At 39.0% G+C, this 25462-nt stretch overlaps 1 protein-coding gene and 1 long non-coding RNA gene across 3 annotated transcripts in view; one reads left to right on the plus strand and one right to left on the minus strand.

Annotated features, from left to right (window-relative positions):
* Positions 1–15365, minus strand: part of Otud7b (OTU deubiquitinase 7B) — a 55768-nt gene extending 40403 nt beyond the window's left edge. The window contains exon 1 of one of the 2 annotated variants that reach the window (XM_076861724.1): positions 15084–15365. The gene's annotated coding sequence lies outside the window, so the exon portion shown is untranslated. Of the gene's footprint in view, positions 1–14376; positions 14604–15083 lie in introns of those variants that run through there. The other variant, XM_076861725.1, reaches the window with a different exon arrangement.
* LOC143403652 (uncharacterized) overlaps positions 14470–25462 on the plus strand; it is a 30703-nt gene continuing 19710 nt past the window's right edge. Inside the window, exon 1 of the long non-coding RNA XR_013091889.1 lies at positions 14470–14927. This is a non-coding gene — a long non-coding RNA (uncharacterized LOC143403652). The remainder of the gene's footprint in view (positions 14928–25462) is intronic.

Consider the following 25462-nt stretch of genomic DNA (forward strand, 5'->3'; position numbering starts at 1 on the left):
TAAATGCTTAATAAACATCTTTCCAAAGAAGAAATACTTAGCTGAGAGGGATGAACCACACATGCAGTCCCAGCTACTTAGGAGGCTGAGACAGAGGGTGGTTTTAGCCCAGGAGCTGGACACACCAGTATGAGCAACATAGTGAGACCCCCCACTTCTCTCAAAAAAAAAAAAAAAAAAAGGGAAGACTACTACAAGGAAGCCATCCTAGGAAGACAAACTGACATCATTCAGCACTCAAGTACCTTTTTAAGATTTAACCAACATTTACTGTGTACCTATCAAGGATCATACATTATGTGTAAGTTAGACACATGTACATAAATCATCATTAATCTCATGAGCTATGCCCAGATATTCCTGGATCCCCAATACTAAACGGACTGGACCCCAAGTATCAAATAGTTCTAATACTTGCAACTTTGATCGTACCTAATTAATCTCTAGAACTCAATTGGAATTCAATTCCTATTGGAATTCAGCTCCTCCCTCTTAGTGCCTAAGCCTAAGCATTGGTTAATGCTTTCTTCTAGGTAATGCTCAAAAAGAAATCCTTCTTCCTGATTCTAACTGCTAACTCCAGAATAAAATACCACCCATCTCAGGTAGGCATGTGGTGATAATGGCCATAATCTAAAATAAGTAAGCACCCTCTTTGATAACACAAGCTAAAGAATAAACTTAGAATGCTAACAAAACTGATTTCAGCTAGGCAGAAGATACTAAATTTTTATATTCTTCTGAACCTCAAAATTCTTTTCTAGCCAGGAGGGGCAGTGCATGCCTGGAATGCCAGCAACTTGATAAACTGAGACAGGAGGATCACAAGTTCAAGGCCAGTCTCAGCAACCTAGTGAGAAACTGTCTCAAAATAAAACATAAAAAGGGCTGGATATGTAGCTCAGTAGTACAGAATCCTAGGTTCAATCCCCAGAAACACACACACACACACAAAACTTCTTTTCTAGAATTCTGAAAACAGAAAGTTTTGCTATTTGAATAAACTGCAGAAGCCAAGTCTTACCCAAGTGTCCCCATTTATATACTCATCAAAAAAAAACTCAGGAAAAGAAAAAAAAAAAAAAAAACACATTCCAACTGGCATGACAACATTACAATGTTAACAACACATTACTCACCATTGTGCTACAAGAAAAAACTTGTGAGTGGGCAAGAAACTTACAGGAAGTCAAGGAAACAAACAGTCCTCAAAACACAAACTCATCCAAATGCCAAGCAGGTCACACTGCCCAGCTTATACCCAGGTATGAGGGGGTAGAGAGGGAATGGAGAAAAAGAAGTAGGAGGGAGGAAAAGTATCCCTGGGTAGGTATGCTTCGACTGCACCACACCAGTTTTCTTGCACTCATCATGACCCTTTTAAATAAAGAATTACTGTGGGTTCCACCTATTTTTATGACTTATTTATATATTTACAGAGAACATGCAATATATGTAAATGGTAACATAATATAATAATGGTTACCAGCATTCCCTTTGGAATCCATCAAAGCTATATCTAAATCTTCTATCACTTTTTTGCTTGTAACATTGGCTATTATTTAACTTCTCTATGCCTTAGCAGAAACCTCATCTGACATTCACTATGATATCCTTGGCACCTTAAACATAAATCATAAATAGTAGTGAACCATAGCAATAAATATTTTGAATGAACTAATCTGTAAGTGGGTATAACAATATCTTATGGAATTGTGACGAGTATTTAAATGAGGTTCTATATAAAGCACATAGTATAATTCAGGGTTGGTCCTGGAATTAAATAATAAAGTTTTCTTCCCTTTACTCCAGGTCAGAAGTAACAGAAACAGCCATGATAAAGAATAAGATGGGATAAGGGTTACAGAAACCAAGCATTGGAATATGTTTACTATTAGGGACCTAATCTTAAAATTCGGCAATATTTAGTCTTTACTAAATATTCAACACAGGACCAGGCCCTCAATAGGAGCATAATAAATGTTAGTTGATTCAGAAAATGCTATTTTGAATCCTCAAGTGTCTCTTACCTGGCCAAAAAGAAAAGAGGGATAAGAAGGAGTAGTAACTACATGTTAAACTAACTACATATTACAAAGGATTTTTAGAAGGGTATTGAACTTATTAACAAAAATAGGTTCACAATTGGTTCACAGTACTTACTCTCCTTCTCAGGTAATAAGATTTATTTTAAGTAAATTGTTCTTAACTATTGACAGGTAAATAAGTCTGGAAGATCTGAGTCCAAAACTGTCTTCCCTTCCTTTACTCCAAAAAAGGCTAATGATCCAAAAAGACTTAACCCATAAATTGTTAATCCAATGGCCTACCCACTTGCAAAGGACAAACTGGAAGTCAAAGAGAATATGTACTGAAATCCCAAACTGGAAGGAATCTTTCCCTTGAATACACACAACTAAATCTCAGAAGACAGCTCTAAGAAACCCAGACCACTGTTGCATTATGAGCATTATAAACATAAGTATACACACATTCGATGTCTAAATATACGGAAAACCTAAAGAGAACTGAAACAGCTTGTGGTTAAACCTCATCATAATGTGGTCTTCAACTTCCCATTTCATTTCCTAGGCTCTTGCACTGTGTTTTTAACCACTTGACCCATATCCTCTTAAGCAATAAGAAATAGGAGAAAGAACCCTGAATGACAGTAAAAAGAATGGCTCTACACTAAGTTCTACCACTTACTAAGCATGCAAACATAAACTAGTTAAACTCTCTGAATTCAGTACTAACTAGAAAAGTTGGACTAGATTTTATGCTATACAAAGAAAGAGTCCCACCAAAGTACCCCTTTGTAGAGATGTATCAGAAACCAAGTAATCTCAGTTCTCCTATAGCTATAATTAATTTGAAAATGTGTATACTATCCTTACCTAGCCCTTTTCCACAATAATCAATTATCAAAATCTATTTCTTTTGAAATCTCTCTCCCTTTCTTCATTAGGGAAACTATACTCTCTAAACTTGTACATAATTCTACATGACTATATTGGTATTAAGTACCCATGACTTTCATATTACTGTTTATCTCTCTTTTTTTTTTAAAGAGAGAGAGAGAGAGAGAGAATTTTAATATTTATTTTTTAGTTTTCGGCGGACACAACATCTCCGTTTGTATGTGGTGCTGAGGATCGAACCCAGGCCACAAGCATGCCAGGAGAGCGTGCCACCGCTTGAGCCACATCCCCAGCCCTACTGTTTATCTCTTATGTAAATATTCGGTACTCACAACTAATTATTAATTTCTTGATGACTTCTAACTCCACACCTGAGGCCTAACTTTTAAAAGAGAAAATATCTAATAAAATGTTTGTTGTTGATAGTAACTATTATTTTAAACAAGTCATTTATATTTTCTGGCCCTCATTTTTTTCATCCAGAAAATGATGACAATATGCAAATTACTCTTCAGTTCTAAAATGCTACATGATGATGATACACACACACTGCTATATAACCTGTATTTGTTTCTATTTCTTTTATTCTATATATGCATTTATGTAATTGTAATTATGTCTTTAACCTAGAATGTTGATTCTCAAGAGACCAATTCTACTATTTGTTTATTTACTGGGTTAACACCTCATTGGCATCTCCTTAGTACATCTTGCCCAGATTCTAGTACATAACAGATGTGCAGTAGAAAGGAATTTACAGTCTCAACTGTAAATTGAGCAAGCATCAAGGAACATTTGTATAACCTTAATTTTCATAATGAACTAGTATATTACAAAAAATATACAAAGATGATGTGAGAGAGAACTAATCTAATTTAGTTAAAATGAGAAGCTACCTTGTGTCAAATTGCAGGAATTTATTTTAGGCAACCAAAGAGCCTATGTGTAGCAACTCTTAAGTGTAACTCTCAAATTCTATTTTCGGAGTTCTGAGAAGAAGTCTTTAACCCCTGGTCAGTAAACAACAGAGTCCAAGCATCCTTCATGTCAAAGAAGATTCTTTACCTTGTCCCTTACCACTGATGGAAATTTTTAGAAATGAATGGTTTAAAATTCAGGTGAGCTCTCAGTTCAAAGGAGACAAAAGCGAATGCGCACAAAAGAACACATAGAACAGGCAAGTTCTAAAAACAGATGAGAACTTGCCATCTGAAACACATTTTTGTTAGCATTTTATTTTGCTATTGTCTTGCCTCAAGTACTTATACTAGACTATTTCATGTAAAATATCAGGGTTTTTTGGTTATTATTCTTTTTCTTTTCCCCTATGATGCTGGGGATCAAACCCAGAACCTCATGCATGCTAGGCAAGTGCCCTATCACTCAGCTTTGTTCCCAGCTCTCAATGTTATTAACACTAAATCCTCAGAGAAATCTCCTTTTCCTTTGACATCAGCTATTAATGATTCAAATGGCAGTAGTAGACCAACTTATTTAAATAACCCTGACTTTTCAAAGAACTATTTTAGAACCCAATACCAATATTTCCAAAACTAGTCTATTTAAGATATTTCCCAGGTAGGTATCTGTAGAAGGTAGTTTAGATATTAAGTTTGACATAGTCAAGGTATAGGAATATAAAGAATCCTAAGCCAGGTTTTAAGGATGAGAATAAGCAGAATCTATTTAAACATTTTACACTGATCTCTTTTCATCTGCCACTGTTCCTGAATCCCATTCTATAATATCAGTAAACAACAGATATCTACTAATTCCTGCTATTTACTGTTTCTGTTCCCTTTCCTTACTTAAACATTTGCTTCCTCTCCCTAATAGTTTTGGGAACCACACTGTAATGGTCTGACACTAGGAGCAGGATTCTTAATCTCTACCTTCCCTATTAAGTCCTCAGTAAAAACAAAGAGCCACAGGCAATTTTATCTTCCATGATTTTCCCTGTCACCAGGTCTTCCTTATGAAGGCTAGGAAAGAGACATGGGGCTGGCAGGAAAGGAGAAGAAAAAGTTATTTACTTATAGGAAATGTAAGCTCATTAAACCCAACTCAATTAATTACATGTAGGTATTCACATCTCAGGCTTATTTTCCAGAGCCTACTCTAGCTAACAATTCTTACAACCTTCTCAAATACACCAAATGTATACTCAGAAATAAAAACATTCTATCAAAAATTTGAACTAATAAGATGGACATCATTACCCTAGGTACACGTGTGATTGCATGAATCTCAACATCAGTACAACCAGAGAACTGAAATGTTGTGCTCCATTTATGTATGATGAATTGAAATGCATTCTGCTATCATGTTCAAGTAGAACAAATAAAATAATAATTTAAAAATTGAGCTAAAGAAAACTGCAAAAGAAAGCTAGCTGCGAACTAAAATTCAGAAATGTACTTTAGAAGTATAAATGGATTTAGGATTATCCACTTCAAAAAAAGCCCATAATACCATTCTTCAAGAACTGCAAAAAGAAATCAAGATTATGTATTCAATTTAAACATACAAAATTATCAACATTTGACTGCTTTTTACCTACCAAATGCAATTTCATGTAGATCACCTTAATATTTAATGAGGATAGAGAGACTTACTATAAGGCCAAAACAATGTTATACTGGGACTATACGCTGAAGAATTAAAAGAATTTTAAAACCTGCATTTGAAGCTTTCAAATAAAGCTTAAAATAAAAAAGGAAAGTGTGGTTAAAAGTGTATGTACCTATGTATGTATGAATGTTGTTTATCAGGCTTTTCTTCTTTAGAGGCCAAAGACTTACTGGTCCTCAGCAGTATTTAGCAAGTAAACAGATAGGCTGCTTTTTTTAAATGCCCATCTCCAATGAAGATGTCAAGACCTTGATGACAAAAGCAGAATTTGATAGCTAGTGAAATGAGTCTGGCCACAGGAACACACTGCCTCAAAAGCCACCAGGATTAATTCCCAGGAGTTTCCCCATTGGGATGATATCACCTATCAATTCCCGTTTCATTTTCCAAGGAATGTTTGCTCTCACCTTCCAGTCAAGGAAATTAATCTTGACTGCTCTCAACATTTATGTACATATTTCAATATAATTTCCAGTTCTGAATGTTTCTTTACAAGCTTCTTTAATATGGAGGTCACCCCAATATTCAAAATTAAACTAACAATTCAACAACACAAAGGATGGTGTTTAATTTCTTATTCATTAATCTACCTATTTAGTCACTATGACTAAGTTAAGTTACTGTGGTGAGCCCCACAAGGGATACAAAGATTAAAGAGTACACTTATCTGTTTTCAAGGAGACTACAGTGTGGTAGAAGAGGCATGCCAACAGCACAAACAAGCCAAACTACAAGAATGTACAAATACCACATGACAAGTACTAATAAAATGATAGGATTCAGTAGTGGGCAAGATCACACCCTGTTAGAGAGAAAAAAAAAAAATCAGAAAAGTTTTCATGGAAGAGAGAGTTTACACTGAGACTGTAAGGAAGGTAGGAAATTTTTTTTAACAAAGCAATAGAATAGAGATTTAAAGATGAGGTGAATAAACTAGATCTGCATGTAGATACATCTGAGAAACAATGTTTAGAGAAAAAGTTGTAAAAGGATAGTATAGTATTCCATTTATGTAAGATTTCAAAACAAAACTATATGTTATTTATGAATATATGTGAAAAAAATATGTAAAACATGAAATGATAAATACAAATTCAGGTCAGTAATCCCTTGCTAACAAAGGGGAAGGGAGGGCAGAACTTCAGCTAATCTATAACACTTTATATTTTATAGGTCTAAAACAAATATAAAATGTATTGATCATCAAATTTGGAATGTGAGGTCAAATTTATCTGTTTGGGGTTTTTCCCCTAAAATTTTCTAAATGTTTTGAAATATCACATTATGTATGATTTTTAAATCAAGAAAGTATCAGATAACTGGAAGAATAGAGGAATCATTAACACAAAAACAAGAGGAGTAGTTATCTATTCCCTCTAAACTTTAAAGAAACTTGATTAGTTTAGCTTTACGCTAGAGAGGGGCTCTCCCATCCCTTACACAGTGTGCACAAGAGGCAAGGCACTTAAAACAGTGTGGAGAGGGGGCTGACAATATTGGACAAGAAGGGAGTTTTTATTGCCATTCCAAATCAGATAGCTGAGGGAGCGAGAACCACCTTCCACATAACTTAAATGCCAGCGTAACCAAGTCATCTCCCCCAAAACAAAGTCAAGGAAACTTCCAGCTACACAGGAATTCAGACAAAAACTCACTGTGAGGAGATTTTCTGTGCCTCCTCTCTCCCCTCCCTTGCCCCAAACATTCACAAACAAAAACAAAATGTACCCTTGCCCACTTGAGAAAGAATTAAGAATTGGCAGCTCTGCTAAAGTGGACAGTTTCCAAACCAAGGCCCTTCTCTGGGGAAGATGTTGACAAAACTCAGAAAAAAGAATAAGGAAATCACAGATCAGTCAAGTTTTCAGGAAGACCATCAATGGAAGATATCCACTTTTCTATAGTCCCTTGAGTCCCAACTTCCTCCAGGAGAATCTAAGACATTCTAAGATACATTCGATTCTGTTCTTTCCCCAGCAAAAATGTCCAAAATCAAAATCCAAACTCTCACTCTAAAACCGATTTCCCTTCATGAAAATCCATTATAGCTAAAAATGTAGGGCTGGGGATATAGCTCAGTTGGTAGAGGGCTTGCCTCACATGCACAAGGCCCTGGGTTCAATCCCCAGTACCACACACACACACACACACACACAAAAAAAAAAAAAAAAAAAAAAAAAAATTCAAAGAAAGAATCTGAGTATAATATAATGACAAATCTTGTTGGGGGGGGATAAAATGTACTCTCTGGCATTATATAATTCATAGCCTATTTACCTTTTTTTAAAGTTTCACTGGCACAACTCAAAATTAAGTTTAAAAGAAAACTTCAATTGTAAGTGGCATAGGTTTGTAATCTCAGTTACTGGGGAAGCTGAAGCAGGAGGATCACAAGATCAAGGCTAGCCTAGGCAACTTGGGGAGACTCTGTCTCAAAATAAAATGAAAAAGGCTGGGAATATAGCTCAGTGGTAAAGCACCCCTGGGTTGAACTCTCAATACCACAAAAAGAACAAAGAAAACAACTTGAAGAGAACTCAGCAGGAGAGATAGAAACTCAGTAACACAGATACCTTGACATTCTTCAAATCTGAATTATTACAGCTGAAGAATCCTAATATACTATTTATCCCGCTCCAGGGAAACCAAGTACCCCAAGCCAAAATCCCTCTTCCAAAAGGTACTCTCAGGGTAGGTCTTCCTCATTCAAGAACCTAGGAAGAGATCAGGGTTCACACTTTGGACTGGTTAAAAAGGACAGTAGAATGGACAGAGTTCCTCTGTCTTCTAACACAATGTAAAGTGGCAGAATGAAACACTGGAACGGGACATGGGAGAAAACACATTTATTAATCATCTAACACATACCAGCCACTGAAGATTGAATTCTAGACCAAGCCATTACTAAACTATTTCTGTGATCCAGAGTAAAGCTCAAGTATCCTTCTTGAAAATGAATGAGAAAGACTAAGAAAGCATAATAGTCTATACAGTTCTTTGATTCTATAAACATGATCACCCTCAACAAAATGTTATGATTAAACATAAAGAAGTTACTAAAAGGTTCTTCTGCTTTGTCCTGCTCCAATCTACTCTTCATCCTACCAACATAAATAATCTTTCTTGGATGAGAAATTTGTCACTCAAAAAAAAAAAAAAAAATCCTTAAATGGCTCATCAATTACTGGCCATGGCTAGCATGCCCTGGGTTCAATCCCCAGCACAAACACAAAATAGATAACACTACTTACTATCCATGACCCCAGCCTATCCTTGCCCTCCAACCTTCTCCTCCAGCCATATTACTAAAAAAAAAAGTTTGATTGTTGCATTCCTTTAAACTTTTGTTTAAGCTACTTTCTCAGCCTGAAGTGACTTCTCCCAAGTCTTCTGTAGGGAACATGCTTATCTTTCAAAATTCAGCTGCAAATGTCATCTCCTCCAGGAGGCTATTTCCAATCTCTGCACGCCTAAGGCAGAACTGACCTTTGGGCCCCTACATTCCCCCCACTGCAGCATCTATCACACATCATTCCCTCTATATATTTACACATTTGTCTCATCCCACTAGACCGTTATATAATTTGTAGGTAGACACTCTGACCCATTTCCATCTCTTCAGTCCTTAGGAGATATCCAGCAGTTATTGGATGGAGTAGAACAGAAAACAGGAAAGGAGAAGGAAGAACCAATTCTGATGGCCTGGACAGTGGGGAATGTTTGTGTTGAGGTTTACCAGTACCACTATCTCTGCCCTTCCTCTTTCCCTAAATTCTAGTTCTCTGAGAACTTGCTACAGCTACCACATCTATGTTGAATAACTGCAAAACTACATTTCCAGGTTTGTTAACCCCACCTGTATCCCAGCTATAGGTTCATAACTCTCACAACCAGAACAACTTTCATTTGGACATTTCATTCACTTTAAATCCAGTATGTTCCAAAGAACTAATCATATTCTCCTAAAAAAAAGAGGAAACATTCTAACTTCTTTATCAATGTCTCAAGACACCCAGACTTATTTTGTCATGGTCATACCTGCCTTGTACTCTCTTGGATCTTCAATATCCAAGCCTTCACTAATTTCAATTTCTTTGAGTCTTTTTTCCACTCTTCTTATCCCAGCCTCCACAGATCTTAACTCAGGTCTCATCACTTCACACACTCCTGGTGACAATCTCCCTTCCCTCTAAGCCAATCTGTGTCTTACTGTCATCATATTGCTATCCTAATCAAAATCCTCAATGATTTCCTATTTCCTATCACTTAAAATGTAAACTTAAAAACTTGATTTTTTTTTTAAGACCCCACATAATATAGCTCCAAACTAACCAACCCACTACATTTCATTGCTGTGTATGTCTGTCTTATCACTGCCTCAACAACATCTTAGATATGGTCCTATTTTCAAGATTTTGCTTGGTTCCTTTCAGCTTCAAAACAGAATGATCTTTATTATCCTTAGTACCTCGTATATTTTGATTTTTTTAAAGATTTAACATTGATAACTACCTTAGAATTCTTCTACCAAAATACCTAGGTCTATCCTATGTAATTGATAATATATTTTCACATTTAAAAGGTGTCGAGCATATTAACAGAAGATCAACAGGTATTCATTCCTTTCTATTTCCCTTACTTCCAACTGGACTGTAAACTCAAGTGTACAAAGTTGTCATTTTTTTCTAATCTTCTGCACAATAGTATAGAACTGATTCATAGTAGGTCACCCCCTATCCAAAACTATTTCTGACAGGAAATAAAGAGATAAGACATAATCTTTAAAACATGCAGTTGAAAAATAATCTCAATCTAGCTATACAAAATAAGATTTTTCTATTATTCCACCACTAATTTCCAACTCAGAATTGCTACATTCAGGAGGTACTAACCTGTACTCATGACATCACAAACGTAGTTTTGTAATGAACTACAAGCGGGGGTGGGGAGGCAGGAATAAAGTAAAGCAAGTCAACTGAAAGAACAGTGGTTAAAGTTGTTTTTGGTTTTTGTTCTTTTACTTCTTACAACTATATACTTCCTATTGCTTTTTTTTTAAATTGGCCATATTTTCAAAGAAGTTTTCCTCAGAAGGAAAAATCTAACAGACTTTCAGTGAAGCTGCTATCTAAAGGAGCCTCTACAGATCCCAAGACCTTTGAGAAAACCACCTTAATCTTCAAATGCAGCATAATGCAGTGAGATTCCTCCAGATATTGTGAGTAAAAGGCTCATTCAGGCTGGAACATCATCTACCAATCATTCTTAGACAGGAGGCAGACAATCTGAGAGGCCACACTGGACCTACTCAGATTTTGAAAAGAAATTAGTTTACATTAATATACTCAGGATAGTCCAGTCTTTTTTTGTTTATTTGGTTTTTTGGAGTAGGAGGAGGTACCAGGGATTGAACTCAGGGCCACTCAGACACTGAGTCCCATCCCCACCCCTATTTTGTATTTTGAGACAGGGTATCACTGAGTTGCTTAGCACCTTGCTTTTGCTGAGACTGGATTTGAACACGCTATCCTCCTGCCTCAGCCTCCTGAGCAGCTAGGATTACAGGCGTGGACCACCTCATCTACCTGGATAGTGTAGTCTTAATTATCCACAAATTGATTATTCACCTTGTGGATTTCTAAGGCCAAATCTCTAATTCAAGATTATCTGCTATTTGCCATCATTGTATTCTTACCATCAAAATTGTTTTAGAAAAGTAAATCTCATTTCAACTTCACTAAAATCCTAAGATAAATCTGGGTTAAAAATATAACGCATTTTCAAAAGCAAGAAATTTCTTAAATTCTGAATTTCTATACCAGTGTTCCCTATGTTAGTAGCAGTAATTAAGAGTTAAATGTACTTTGAAATATAATGCCCTTCTTACCATAAGCTCTTGAGAACCCAGCCATAGTCTTAAGATTTCCCCACAAGTTGGTATACTGTTTGATGGGCACAAGCAGAAATCAGCAGAGTAAGGTGTGTAAATACAAAAACTTCCACGAGGAATCTTACATCTCCTTGCTGCATCCCTTCAAGCCAAAATGGTACAGAATAGAAGCAGAAGAGTCACGATGTACCGGTGCCTGCCTGATTCCTTGTCCCTGAGTTCCTGGACCAAAGGGCTGAATACTTCTCATTAAATTCATCCTTTGTTCAAGGACCTACAATGATTCTATTGACCCTTCTATCAACATCCAACAGTCTGGCCTCTGAGTCCTTCCACCCTCTTGCCTGTTCTACCCATGACCTGACCAACCCATATTCTCATTCTCATGACCCCCCCACACACAATTTAGTCATTCACACCATCATTGCACTCTGTAAATTCTATAATTTCTCTTTGGATGATCCTTTCTTTTCTTCCTAACACCAAAAAACTGTTTCATTTACTTGAATGTTCATACTCATTTTACAGATAGAGAAGTAACTCGTGCAAGGTCACATTGTAAAAAAAAATCAAACCAAGATTTCAACCAAGGTTTGTCTGATTCCAGACTCTATACCTCTTTATGACTAATCCATAGCCTCCCAAGTCCATTTCAAAATGTACTAGTTCAGTAATCTCCCCTGGTTTATCTAATTGTTACTTCACGTTTTGTCAGCCCTTACAAACCACACTTGTAGCACATTAAACTTGGTTTTGTTAATATGCTGTTTCCTAAATGTTATAGCTTATGATAGCTTAATTTAAAAGAAGAAAAAGTCCTTTCTATATTAAAAAAAAAAAAACCAACATAATTCAAGATTCCTTTCAATACACAATGGGGGAGAGGCGGTTAGGGATGTTGAATCCAGAAGTGCTTTACCACTGTACCACATCCTTAGTCCTTTATATTTTTTTGAGACAGGGCCTCACTAAGTTGATGAGGCTGGCCTTCAACTTGTGACCATCCTGTCTCAATCTCCCATAATGCTGGGATTATAAGTAGGTGCTTGGCCCCAGTTATACAAATGTTTAATTATTTGAATTTATCAGGAGCTACTGAGAAAATTCCAGTCTGCTATTCCACAGCTTCTAAGTTCCCATAAGAAGGATGTTACTGAGGTCACATTTCAAAGCATGATTAGAGGGTCTTTCCCTTCAATGGGGTAAGTGGGTAAAGGAAGGCGTATTTCCCTATATGTACACAGAAACAGACTCACTGTAATTGGCCTCTGCCATTTTCCTTTAGCATGCTTGAGATATTCAGAAACTCCAGAATTTTAATAAGTGGTACATAGAGTCCCCATAATAATGTGGAAACATTTTTAATATTGAAGTATTCCATCATAACTCTCTTGGTTACATGAATCCCAATTCCTAAATTTATTCAACCCTTTTAATCGTACCCCATAGGTTAATATATGCAGTTCAGCTAAGGGAAGTTACAAGATACAGATATAAGCCGAATCTACACATATTGGCACCAACCAACTCATGGAGAATAAAGCAAGACACTGGGAGAGTATAGTGATTTTAAAAAATGAGATTTTTAGTCTCCAAATGAAATCTTTTTTTCACCAAGCAAACAAGGTGACAGGGGTAGATACTAAGCAATTAATGATTCAGAAGACTTTCAAGGTGTTGATGACAAAACACCAAATTCTAATAATTAGCATTTATTACTGGTCATCCTGCCTTATACAAGTTATCATATAGCCCTTTCTTTTTTTAATACTTATTTTTTAGTTGTAGTTGGGCACAATATCTTTATTTTTATATGGTGCTGAGGATTGAACCCAGGGCCTCACATGTGCTAAGTGAGCGCCCTACCTCTGAGCCAGGACCCCAGCCCCTCATATAGCTCCTTCTTTGGCAAAGATTATTTATTTATTGAGGGAGACTTTGGTATTAAATGAAAGGGATAAATCAAATCTGGCAACACCAACAAAAATCAGTAATAGTTTGGAAACTTTCATTTTTCCTTCTTGCTTTAATGTGTAATGTCCAAAGAAATATTTGTTCAATTCTGAATTATTCATGCTAATGGATAATTATTGGTAGAAACGTGCTGATAATCCAAAATGGGAGGAAAAGGCTTTTTTTAAATCTATTTTGGTTTTGAAATATGTTTTCAGCATATTTATCTTCTCAATTATTCTTGGTATGATATAATATTTGTATTCATTTGCAATGTCTAAGTACACAGTAACTGGCCACTTAGTCTAGGAGGTGCTCTGAGGCATGCCAGTTTGCTAGTGGAAATGAAGACTGCTTTTCAGCCTGTACATGAGTAACATCAATTTAATTTACTTTATAGTTCTGTTCAGCTTTCAAAATATCAATAGACTAACACACACCAGCTTGGTTACTAAATTTTAAAAGACCTGCTTGAAAAAAAAAAAAGGACAAAGAATGTAATTAATTCTTCACTGTTTGTCTAATGTATTCATCTGTAAATTATGCACAGCAAATGTTTAACTACAAGTCTGAGTCTGATTCTCCCTGGCCACCCAGCCTAATTCCCTGCAGACTTCTCTACCCCATCAGGAATGTAATGTCAACTTAAGTTATATACCATAAAAACGTCTTTAAAATATTGCGGGACTAACTACTCTTTTGGGCTAGTCCTACCAATACCTCTTCTCTCTACACCAATCTTTCCCACCTTTGAAATCGGTCCCGAAAGACAAAGGGATTCAGTTTCCTCAACGACCACCTAAACACACAGTAGAAGCCAACGACTGAAAAATCACCAGCCTCTGATTTTCTAAATAAAGCATTTGATACCGTACTTATAAAAAGATAGGGGAAATAAGTCAAAATCTGCTAATTCTTGGCTTTGCAGTCTTAAAAAGAAAACTCCCGGCAAAGTTCTGGGAGGACTTCTTAAAATCTCACCAGTCAGCTTCTCCCAACTTTGCGATTTCTCCGTCGGGGCTGCGCCCAGAGGAGCCGCGAGGTCAGACGGGCACCGACCCTCGAGGCGGAGAGGAGCGCGGGTCCCCGCGAGCCGAGGGCTAAAAATACGCCGGCCGGTAAACAGATCCCCTCCCGCGCCGAGCCGCCGCTAGCCGGCAATTACGCGAGGAGTGAGATCACGCAGCCCGGCTTACTCATCCTCAGCCTCTAAAGTTTCCACCGTCACGGCCACTTTCCTTTTCCTCAAGTTCAAGAGCCGGCCCCGAGTCCCCCCGGCGCGTCTTTGCCGCCCCCTTCCTCCATTACGGCTCGCACCTCAGCCCGGCCCCGGAGCGGCCGTCTCCCCTCCCAGCCTCCGGGATCCCGGGGCTCCGGAGCGCACTTCAGCCCGGCAGGAGGGAGCAGCCCGCACCTAACCGCCCTAAACTCCTCCACCTCCCCAAAGTCCGCTTGACAGGCGGGGACCGTCCCAACCGCCCGGCCCCGCTCGGAGAGAGGCCGGCGGGGGAGGGACGCCGCGCCGCGCGCAGGTGAGACCCGGCGGGAGGGGACGGGGTGCGGGAGGCGGCCGCAGGTGAGGCGCGGTCGGGGAGGAGGGGCGCGCAGCGCGGGGCAGAGGGCAGGGCGTGGGACCCGGAGGGGCGGGCGGGGCGGGAGGGAGGGAGTCGGGCTGGGGGCTCCGTTACCCTCGCGACTCCCGGGCCAGGCCCTAGGCCGGGGCGGAGCGCGGGGCCCGGCCGCCGCTCCTCATTCCTCGGCAGTGACCCCGGGGTCCGACCGGCCCCTCCCCCGACGACGATGGAGGCGGACGCGGTGGCGGACACTGCGACCGCGGCTGTCGCTCCGTACAGGATCTGGAGCCGAAGCCAGACGGGACTGATCAGGACTGGCCTCTCCCAGGGGCTTTTTGCCTGCCCCACACCCGGCCGCCGCTCCGACTCCGGCGGCTGGTTCAGGATCGGTGGCTTTCGGCCGTCCGGCCGGAAACAAGCGCCAGTTTCCGGCCGGAGCGGGTTGGTGGTGACACCCAAGCCGCCCCCGGGCCTCCTCCCGCCCCGCCCCGCCCCGCCCAGTAGCAGCCCCGCCTTCAGCGCCGCTCCCGGGGCTGTGGCTGGTTTGGCGTTTGCCCTGCGAGTGACCCGGTGCTTTCCTGCCCTGCCTTCCTAAAGCCCCTGGACCGAACGTCTTGAATAGGAGCTGGAGGGTGTAGGGTAGACTTTTGAGAATTTTGAGTAGAGTGAACTGGCTCCAACCCTTTGGGAAGGACAGAAAGGGGTAGGGTAGTTCTAGAAAGGTGAGAGGATGGAAATACTTTAGGGGAAAAAAAAAAAAGTGAAATTTTAGTTACTCTACACAATCATCTGGACTGAGATGGAAAATTAACAGCGCTTCTTCCAAAACAGCCTCCACCCAGTTATGCATTTCCCCTGTTCCTGTGCTCTTGAAGTGAACATACCCTTCTCTATAAACACTTAATATTTACTTGCGTAACAACAATATCCTGTTGACACATCTGCCTTAGAATGTTAGCACAATCAATAAAAGTTATGTCGCACTTTGTGCTTGTAATAGCTTTTACAGCATTACAGCATAATTCGACTCAAATATTTATTGAATTCCTACTATGTGTAATGCAATGTGCGCAATGATATTGTGAAGGTAAAAATCATCAGTACATAATTCCAGTCATCAAAGATCTTACAATTTAGTAAAATATATAAAACTTTCACATAAGGCAAACTCACATATGTGCTATGTGAGTTACAGTAAGCTATGAATTTGAGAACATAAATAAGCCATCTGTGCCACATAGTAGAACTTCCACATTTGTTAAACGAATAAATAAACAGGAGAATGTGGAATGTTTCAAATAAGAGGCGTTGAATAATTATCTATGACAAAACAGGACCAGCTCCTGTTACAATACAACCAAAGTAATCCTAAATTTTAATTCATATTCCTAACATTATGGCACCTGGTCTGCATATTCAAGACAGTGTTTATTGTCTAAATTGTGCTCCTTAGGCCTAGGTAAAATAAATATTACAGTTAATTTCTCCTTCCTCTCACTACTTCCTGCAGTTCAGTTTCTGACACCTGAAAAAGAAAACTTCCTAGACAGTAATGACTCTTCAGAATACCCTGAAGTTTAAAAGTTGAAGATTGCTGGGTATGGTGGCACATGCCTGTAATCCCAGACACTCAGGAGTCTGAGGCAGGAGGATAGAAAGTTCAAGGCTAGCCTCAGAAACTTAGTGAGGCCCTAAGCATAGCAAGAGGTTCTGCCAAAATAAAAAGTAAAAAAGGTCTGGAGATGTAGCTCAATGGTAAAGCACCCCTGGGTTCAATCCCCTGTGCAAAAAAAAAAAAAAAAAGTTGAAGATTTAAGAATGAATGGGCCTAGAGTCATGCTTACATATCCAGATCAAGCAAGTCAGAGTGCTTGGCATGGGACATGTACAGGGCCTTCAATACAGGCTAACAAACAGAGACATTGGACCTTGGTTTAAGTATTTAAATGGGGAACCACAAAATTTGGCCACTGTTCAGTGGCAAATATAAGGAGAAGAGTAAGACAAGATTAGTTATCTATGCTGATTCTAACTGAACTCCATTGATGCACCCACCCCTTACCAGTTAAATTTGAGGTAGGAGGGCAGAATGAGAAGCTCAAAATTCTGAAAGCCGTTTACTACCACTGCCACAGACTCATGAAGACCAGGAATGAGCTGCACGCAGTGGCACATACCTGTAATCACAGCAACCCGGGAGACTAAGACAGGAAGACAGCAAGTTCCAGGTCATCCTCAGCAACTTAGCAAGACTCTAAGCAGCTTAGTAAGTCCCTGTCTCAAAATAAAAAAGGTTAAAAAGGTTGGGAATGTAGCTCAGTGGTAAACACCTAGGAGTTCAATCCCCAGTACCAAAAACAAACAAACAAACCAGGTATGGAGTTCAAAGGCACTGTCTACCCTCAGCACAGGCAGACTCTTTCTTTTGGCAGGAACCACGAAAAGTTTCCAGACTCAAAAACTGGGCCAAGATGCTGGTCCAAGTTATTTAAGTGACCACACATTATAGTCCTGCCTGGAAATTTAGGGACCAGGAAGTGATGGGGTTGCAGTTGCTTTGTGCCTATTTCTTGCTCTGACCATCCATCACTCATTGTTGTTTGTGCAATTGCTCAATGGGCTGCTTGTCTTTGGTCAGCCCAGGCTGTGTGGGTAGGGTAGCAGTGTGGTCAGCTGGGCTGGGAGCCAGGCCACCTGGGTTCTGGTCCCAGCTCAGCCAACCCTTAATCCATTAATTGACTCCCTTCCTATGCCTATGCGTCTTTCTCTCCCTAGAAACTAGAGGCCTCCTCCCCAGTAGTGTACAGCCATTTAGGCTGTCACTATATAGATGCGTAAAAGGAGCTGTCTGATATAAATGTCACAGCAGCCTGAACACAGATTATTATTTTTTGGTCCCAGGTGGAATTATAATAGTACAGAAAGAAAGAAAAAAAAAAAAAAAAAAAACAGCAGAAAAAATCCTACCAGTATACACAGTGTACACCCTCAACTGCTATCAGGTTCAAAGTTCTTTTCCACGTAATGGCCTGTCTTTGTTTACTCTTCTTAGCAATTCTAAGCTTGCTTCAAGGAGCTCCCTGACCTTTTACTTGACTTTAAGCAACAGCAAAAAAAACACAACTTTGCATTTCACCAGAGGAACTAAAAAGAGAAATATATTAATACCAGGTCTAATGGATAGAATAGGGGAAAATGTTCAGACAAAGTTATGTTGCTGCTGTCCAGAGAGAATAAAAAAAGAGAAAAATTCCGTGCATTTATATGCTTTTGTGGTGGGGGAAAAAAAACAAACCAAAATAACTTCCTTTCCACCACCACCACTATAATTTAGACCAGTGGTTCTAAGGAGTTTTTAAAGCTATGTACTATACATACCTAGAAACCTCAGATTAACTCAGAATTCTTGGGATTGAAGATCATGCAATGAAAAAAAAAAAATTTATATATATATATATATATATATATATATATATATATATATATATATTTATATTTAAATCCAGGGTTCTTTTAAAGGTAAACACCTTCCTGCCCTTTGACCAGCAAGTTTACTTCTAGGTATTTACTTACCAGAAATGAAAATATATGTCCCTGAAAACCTATTCATGAATATTCATAATAGTTTCATTTATAATAGTCACAAACTGGAAATATCTCAGATGAACACAAACAGAAAAATGGAAACCTGTATTGATCATACCTTGAAATACATTTTTAAAAAATAACCAACCTTTAAACACAACAATATGGATGAATCTCAAAATCATTTGGTGAGGGCTAGGGGTGTAGCTCAGTTGTGAGCATTTGCCTAGCATGCATGAGGCCCTGGGTTTGATCCCAGCACTAAAAAAAAGCATTTGTTTTCAGGGAAAAAAAAAATTATATGACATTCAAAAACAGGCAATCAGTCTGTTAGAAATCAGCCCTTTTTACCCATGGGAGGGGTAAAGAGTGAATGATTGAATAGAAGGGACATGAGGGAAATTTCTGGGTTGGTAGAAATGCTCTGTATATCTTGATAAGGGTACACATACATCAAATTGCATACTTAAGAATGGTGTGTGTCAAAACTCAACTCTAAATGGATCAAGGACCAAGGCATTAGACCAGAGACCCTGCACTTACTAGAAGAAAAAGTAGGCCCAGCTCTCCAACATATCAGCTTGGAAACCAAATTCCTCAGCAAAACTCCTAAAGCGCAAGAAGTAAAATCAAGAACTAATAAATGGGATGGTATCAAACGAAAAAGCTTCTTCACAGCAAAGGAAACAATCAAGAACATGTGCAGAGATCCTACAGACAGGCAGAAAATTGTTACCACCAGTACCTCAGATAAGGCATTAATTTCTAGAATATATACAAAGAACTCAATAAGTTAATAAGTGGGCAAAGGAACTAAACAAATACTTCACATAAGAAGAAATATGAAAGGTCAAAAATATATGAAAAATGTTTAACATATCTAGCAATTAGAGAAATGCAAAATAAAACTACTTTAAGATTCCATCTCCAGTCAGAATAGCAATCATAAAGAATACAAATAACAGTAAATGTTGGTGAGGACGTGAGAGAAAGGGTACACTCAGACATTGCTGGTGGGAATGCAAATTGGTGCAACCACTCTGGGAAGCAATATGGAAATTCCTCAGAAAACTTGAAATGGAACCACCATTTGACCCAACTATTCCAGTCCTAGATTTATACCCAAAGGACATAAAATCAGCCTACTACAATAACTTAGTCACATCGATGTTTATAGCAGCTCAACTCACAATAGCCAAGCTATAGAAACAAACTAGGTGCCCTTCAACTGATGAATGAATGAAGAAAATGTGGTATAGATACACAATGGACTATTATTCAGCCACATTTTAGAAGACTAAAATGGCATTTGCCGGTAAATGGATGGAACTGGAGAATATCATGCTAAGTGAAATAAACCAGACCCCAAAATACCAAAGGTCAAATTTTCTCTCTGATTTGTGGATGCTAACCCAAAACAAGGAGGTTGGGAGGGGAATAATAGAAATCCACTGTATTAGACAAAGGGAAATAAAAGGCAGGGACAGGGAAGGGATAGGAAAGACAGTAGAATTAATCCGTGGTAAATTTCCTACCCTTGTATTTGTGTACAGACCAGAGTAACTTCACATCTTGTACAACCACAAGAGTGGGATCCTAAATAGAATAAAGTATACTCTATGTATGTTAATCTGCCAAAGTACATTCTACTGTCATTTTTTTAAAGAGTATATGAATTTTACCTCAACTCCAAAAATGGGAAAAAATCCAGGATTCCTTAACCAGCCTATAAGTTTATATGAATTTGTGGATCATCCGATTGTTATTTGCTGATTATGAAGCTCCATGAGGTTAGTTCACAATTTAATGCACAGTAATTAGCATGGTATCTTGACTTATGTGGTCAGTTGTTAAATAGCTGTAGAATGAGTGAATGAATGAATTAGTAGCTAGCTACCATTGGTAGCTTATTATTTCATATTCAGACTCTATTTATAAAGTGTAACTAGAGCCAGGCAGGGTGGCCCTTGCCTACAATCCCAGCAGCTTGGGAGGCCGAGACAGGAGGACGGCAAGTTCAAAACCAGCCAAAGCAATTCAGTGAAGTCCTAAGCAACTTTTGTGAAACTCTGTCTCAAAATAAAAAATCAAAAGGGCTGGGGATGTAGCTCAGTAGTAAAGTGCTCCTGGGCTCAATCCCCTGTTCCAAAGGGGGAAAAATTATAACTGGGCCTCTCTATTCTCAGGCCCTCTGTCTGCTTGCATATCACTGCTAGATCATGCTTCCTAAAATATTTTATTGATCTTTTCTCTCTTTTCCAAAGCTATCACAGACATTGATTGCTAAGCCAATGTCCATCCCCCTTCTTCCTCCTTGATTGTAGAATTATAATTATAATTATGTGATTATGTTCAAGTAGCCATCCTCTGTGAGGCTCTGAGTTTAGGGAAGATTGGTCCAATAGTGGAAGATTTGCCTAGGGCAGGAAAGGCTGAATGAGGGCTATGGGTGCGACACTGATGGAGGGCGAGCTTCCATTCTCCTTGCCATTGCTCTGTTTAGGCAAGTGATAGAGTTCTGACCAGTGTCAGAGACCTGCTGGAGGTTTTGGGGAAAGATTTCTTTATTCTTACAAAGAGACACAAAGAATATATTCTCTTCTGCTGATGAACATTCACTTGGAATTATTGTACTGGTCATAAGACAAGCCAATATGCTACGGATGGCAAAGCAAAAGATTAAATGGTGAATGGTGGAATTAACCATCCTTGTAGTGGTCATACAATAATACATTTTTAAGCCATTTTGAATTAATTTTTCTATTACTTATAGCCAAAAACATCTCAACGAATAAAATGTCATCAATAATTCTTCAGTAGCTATAGGAAAAAGTCAAGATTCCTTAGCCTGCTTGTAAGAGCCTATACTTCCTGATTCAAGTCTGGTCCTAATTCCAGAATATAATAATTTATTAATTTCCATCTTTACATTTGTGATCTACTTCCTTTATCACAAGTGGTGTGCTGGTAACTGTTAACAACCAGTTTTACAATAGGACGTATGGAGGAGCTTAGATTTGATGTATTTACCAATTTCCATGGTGCAAATATTCCTACCACTGGGCTGGGGTTGTGGCTCAGTGGTAGAGCACCCGCCTAGCACGTGCGAGGCCCTGGGTTTGATCCTTAGCACCACATAAAAATAAATAAATAAAACAAAGCTATTGTGTCCAACTACAACTAAAAAAAATAAATATTTTTTAAAAATATTCCTACCACTGAAAATTTCAAGAAATTGGAGATACAGAGAGATACGCTTGAGCTGCCTTCAGCACACCTCTGTTATACTATCCAACTTTCTCCCCTAGTCTGCAAGTTTTCTCCCTAGGTAGAGTTCAAGGCCCAACCTATATCACTTCCTTTTTAAAGACTTCCTATAAATTCCTAAACTGTAAATGTCTTTACCCATCAGTTGGAATTTGACAATTGCCTTAAATTATTAATTTTCATAGGTATTTGTTCATAAGTCAACTAATCAATTAATGGGAAAAAAAACAGAGAAATAATAAAAGTACTAAAAGAAAGAAGAGTTCAGTGACACCAGATTACCTTCCTGTACTTCCTAAAGACTTCCTGGGATTAGGCATTAGGGGGACTCCTAAAGAAGAAAATCCCTGCCTGCAGCCATTTGAGCACTCAAGATTGCTGGAGGTACTTTATTATAAACAGGACTTATCAGCTCCCAATTATTGCAAGTGCCAGTCCCTGGGAGAGGTATGTTAGAACATTAACTAAAGGTCTCTTGGCAAGATTGGGTGTGTTCCTATTCTGGTCCAGTCAAATCCCCTGAGGATGTCAAAAATGGGCTTTTAAGGTCATCAGAGGCCAACAGGTAGGAAAGAAGAGAAGCCAGTTCCTTAGGCTGATTGGAATGCCTGCTAGGTGGGTCAGCTTCATCTCCACCTCCCAGGTGTCACACCCATCAGCTTGGAGGAAAGAAATAATTAAGTCTGCCAACACATTGGCTGAGGCAATGAGGAGAGGCCCAGGAATGAAATAAATGACTAAGTCCCTCGGCCCTTGACTAGGTCAGCATTGGGAGGCAAGGCAAACTGAAGCTACTAGAAACTGCAGAGTATTGGGAGGTGATGGGCATAGAAGATGAGAGACTGCCTCAAGATCTGATTATTGCTTCAGGGCATTTGCTTAAGCCTTCTAGTTAACTACCCCACCCCCCTTTTTATGTGACTAATGGCCCACATTGACCTCTATAGGATCTGCACACTAAGAATGTTTTCCTAAATTATAAATGTATGCTTCTTTTCCTGCTTCAGAGAGCTATATCTAACTGGCATTTACTAGACTCTCTCAGGGATGTACTTACTCCCTGACTACTGCTTTCCAGATTAACGGACTAAAGCATTATAGCTGTTCTGTATAGCTTGTGGCCTGTGGACCAGCCTGCAGCTCCAGCTCATAGAGAAGCAAATGGAAGTTAGTGTCTTCAGCTGGAAAAGAAATACCTGAATTTGGAAAGTGTCACTATTTTTAACTAACCTTCCTCATAAAATCCTGAAGCCAGAAGAAATTATTGGAATAAGAAGACGAAGAACTAGGGAAGTATCCATGGATAGGTAAAGAACTCTAGGAGCACCCAGGGAAAGGGGTAAGAAGTAAGAGAAATTTTAAAAGAAAGTACTGAACATGGTAGGAGAAAGTAAGGGAAATGAGGGCCTGGATAACGAGAATTGGTAGCAGGAGGCCCCAAGTCAATCAGGGGGTGCTGGCGGTGCAACACTTTTTAAGTGGGTTAGCTGCCCCCAAATAGTGCCCTGCCTCTACTTCCCTGAGCCATAGGTCACACTCAAGTGGAAACTCCACTATTACCTGCCAGTAAATAATACTGAATCAAGCACCAGAATGCTTGCCTCCTTATTTAGACTCCCTACATGAGCACCAAGGGATCAACAAAAATGGGAATTGGTACAATATATGAATTCTGTTGATATTTTTAAGTAACCACTATTAGGTAGAACTTGACACAAGCAATGCCTTTTGAAAGATATCCTCCAGGAGGGCTGGGATATACTCAGTTGGTAGAGTGCTTTCCTTACATGCACAAGGCCCTGGGTTCAATCCCCAGCATAACAACAACAACAAAAAAAAACCCTCTTTCTTAGAACAAAAGTTACCTCAAGGTCACTGTAAACCTGACCTAAATCTCAGACAGTACTCCCCTATCATACAAAGAAAACCCCCTCCTCATTTTCCCTATGTCTACCCCAGACTATAAGCAGAAGACAGGTCTCAGTCTCCATTGCCCCGTCCTTGTTGAGCCACCTCTTCTCTATTTCTTTTACTAGCTTCTTTCCTTACACCCACCATGTATAAGACAAGCAAAGATGAAATCATTGGGGCTGGGGTTGTGGCTCGGTGGTAGAGCACTTACCTTGCATGTGTGAGGCACGGGTTCAATGGTTGGCACCACATATAAATAAATGAATAAAATAAAGGTCTGTCAACAACTGAAAAAAAAAATTTGCAATCATTGCCAGTAAATAACTTTCATGAAAATATGTTGGAAGTCCAAATCCTTCTCAGCTTGACATGTCTTTCATCTTAGCCAGGAAAAAAAAAGCTGGAAGGTGGTGTAGATTATATAGAGACAATGTGATCTGTGATTACAAAGATTATTCTTGAAAAAGCTAAAAGGACAGTTACTCCTGCTGCCCATAGAGTATATTATCTTTGAATTCCTGCTTTCTATGAGACGTTCCATTTAATCTTTAGCTTCCTCCTCCTTCTTTCTCTATACAAATAGTATTTGTAGGCCTTTATGCCACAAACAGCTTCTGACACTCAGGAAGAGAACACAGCAGTCACTCCTAGTGAAGCTCAGCCAAGTGAGTTGATTTGTTCTGCCCACCCCTGCGAGATGCCTGCGGGATGCCCCGGTATCAGACATACACACACCTTCGATAAGGAAACTCTAGACACAGTTTATACCAGTGTTCCTATTTTAACTTTAGGTTAGTGTTGTTTGTTTTGATGTCTGAATCCATCAAAACAAAACATCAATAGCTCTACATTTAATCACAGCAGCAATTCCTTTCTCAATTCTCACTGCTACAGTCCTTACTCATTACCTCTGACCCTAAACCATTGTAAAAATTATTTCATAATTGATCTTGTTGGCTCTCATCTCTCTTCTGCACCTACTCTTGATGCCTGGCAGAAAGCTGATTCGTTACATCATTCCCCTGCTCAAAAACATTCAATTGTCCTTAAAGAAAAATGTATCTACTCCCAATAATACAAATAGTAGTATATGGGCTGGGATTGTGGCTCAGTGGTAGAGCGCTCACCTAGCACTGGGTTCGATCCTCAGCACCACATAAGAAATTAATTAATTAATTAAAGGTATAAAAATCGCATTTAAAAAATAGTGTGTTATTATCATTGTTGGCATTACCAATAGGGACTATAAGAATTCAGAGAGCTTATGGATTGTTTTGGAATCATTGTATAACCGAGAAATAAAATGCTGTTATTTTAAATAAAAACCAATTGCTGCCACTGACCCTTGAGGGAGATGATATAATCTATACAGCAAAGAAATCATTCTTCACACTGACTTCTTGCCCTAACAGAACTGACGAAGGGAATAATGGCCACTGCAAATCTCTATTCATTCTTCTAGTCTCAGGTGGAAACTGGAAGGGATATTCCTTTATCTAGAAAGACACATTAAAGAATCTTTGGCCATACTAAAATAAAAGGAATCAAATTATAAAAGAGGAGACCCATGGAAGGTTACTGGAAAAATGAAGAGTCTACAAGAAGAGCAGAGGCCAAACTATATGGCAATGTTAAGACCTCACCATTGCCCCGAAATCTTCAGCAGAGCCTCACATGTACACAAGCATTCTGTGTGGATGGTGTTTTTTTGGTGCAAAAGGAGCAATTGT

This window comes from Callospermophilus lateralis, chromosome 7 (assembly GCF_048772815.1).
Source record: "Callospermophilus lateralis isolate mCalLat2 chromosome 7, mCalLat2.hap1, whole genome shotgun sequence".
In the NCBI taxonomy this organism is placed as follows: domain Eukaryota; kingdom Metazoa; phylum Chordata; class Mammalia; order Rodentia; family Sciuridae; genus Callospermophilus; species Callospermophilus lateralis.